This window comes from Syzygium oleosum, unplaced genomic scaffold (genome assembly GCF_021117445.2).
Source record: "Syzygium oleosum isolate NSW1041296 unplaced genomic scaffold, Sole_v2.1 Sole_v2.01, whole genome shotgun sequence".
Taxonomy (NCBI): domain Eukaryota; kingdom Viridiplantae; phylum Streptophyta; class Magnoliopsida; order Myrtales; family Myrtaceae; genus Syzygium; species Syzygium oleosum.
Genome location: NW_026607485.1, coordinates 29,756,895 through 29,758,967, shown reverse-complemented (window position 1 = coordinate 29,758,967; position 2,073 = coordinate 29,756,895).

Below are 2,073 nucleotides of genomic sequence, written 5' to 3'. Positions count from 1 at the left end.
GTGGTTTCAGATATACGCTTATCATTGGACCGCAAGATCGCGCAAAAACATAGACCAAGAAAAACACAAAAACTTATTTTAGGTTCCAGGTGATCTGAGACCTGTCCGTCGAAACAATTTTCTCAAGTTTTGAAATATAGAACCTACCCTGCATACTTTGAAACCTGGAACCGACATGTTCCCACCAGTCCGATTCCCAGGTTCCAGGTTCTACCTTGGAACCAACCTGGAACCATACTCACCCCTAATCTCAACCTACCGTCTCATACGATAGAACATCTGGCTAACTCTAGAGCCTCATCCACATACTCATACAAGGGAATTCACTTGGTGACAAATAGACCGTAGCAAAGGTCTTAATCATGTGCCATTATTTACATATATTTCATAACAACATAACAAATCATCATGTACATTATTGGGAAAGTGCAACAAAAACCCGATACCTTCATCTGGGGAGATCACTAAGAGAAAACTCAAGTCCGAGCCCATCAACATATCCAATTGGACCCACCTTCACTAAAAAATTTAAGTCAATGAGTTATGGGCCAACTAGGATATATTAACTGCTCAACACCATAGTTATCTTATGTGAGACTTCTCTAACACAACTCACATGTGTATTTCAACAATCTCCCCCTCACGTGTGAGCTCGGTGTTAGGTATGCTCTCCCTTAATCCAGGTATCCTTTTGCACCAGTATATCTCAAGTTGAATCTCCACGCCATTGCTTTGCACCTGCAACTATGCATAGCAACCATCATCAACTGCTAACTTAGGATTACATCACGCATGGTCTCTATCTCGCGTCATCAGACCAACTATCCATGGTCACTTCTCACCAGAGCAACCGTGATGGCAATTTCCACTCGAAACAAGCGTCGATCATGAGATTTCTTTGTTGAGATATTCACCAAACACTTGAACAAATTGGAGGCCCACCAATCAACCATCGGCCCTGATACCATTTGTTGGGAAAGCGCAACAGAAACCCGATACCTTTACCTAGGGAGATCACCATGAGGGAGCTCAAGTCCAAACCCGTCAATATATCCAGTTGGACCCACCTCCACTCAAAAGCTTAAGCCAATGAGTTATGACTAACTAGTATATATTAACTGCTCAACCACATCAATTATCCGATGTGTGACTTCTCTAACACAACTCACACGTGTATTTCACCATACATCTCAATAATTTGTCATTTCTAATGCAATTAATGATAAATAATTAATTACATGCACTTCAATACATATACCCTCCTTCTCTTCTCATCATCCTATCATTGATGTAATAAAAGGCTTTAGTCAGGCAATCGAGTCGAAAACAGTAAATGGTCATAATTTACAAGTGGGTATACTTGGTAAGTGATTATACTCGACAAGTGTATATAAGCAGTAATTGGTCATACTCAGCAAGTGGATATACTCGATAAGTGGATATAAGCGGCAAGTGACTATAAGTGGCACATGAGTTAAAATTATGAAAATAACACTTTCAAGCCCATTTCTTTATTTTCTTGTTTTTGACATCCAACATGCTACCACACCATTGGAAATCAATCAAACATATTTAGGCATGTAAAAACTCATTAGGACAAGTCAAGTCATCGCAATATCTCAACACACCAATAATGATGCATGCTCATACTTTTAATCAAATTCAAGTTAAATTAACAAACATCAACCAACTAAGTCAAAAGTATTAAGTAAATCAATCTAACTTAGTTCCTAGAGTTTTCACTTACCTTAAATAAAGACTTGAGCAACTCAAAGCTTTAGTCACATTCAAGTAAAATAAAAAGAAAAAAAGAAAATTAATGATTCTTGTCTTTAAAATGACAAAACCCATTGGTAAAAATCAGTGGAATTTTCTAATTCACTTTGTCAACACCTGAAAGATTGTGATGGAAGCTTTGAATAACACGAGTGTGGGACTTTCATTTTTACTTAAAGGATTTGAAAATGAATATCGAAGAAGAAAGTTGGAAATTGGAAGTTAATGAAGTATGGACTCCCACTTTGAAGTTTGAAGACTTCCAAAGATCCAATTATATGGTCAAGTAAAGGGGAA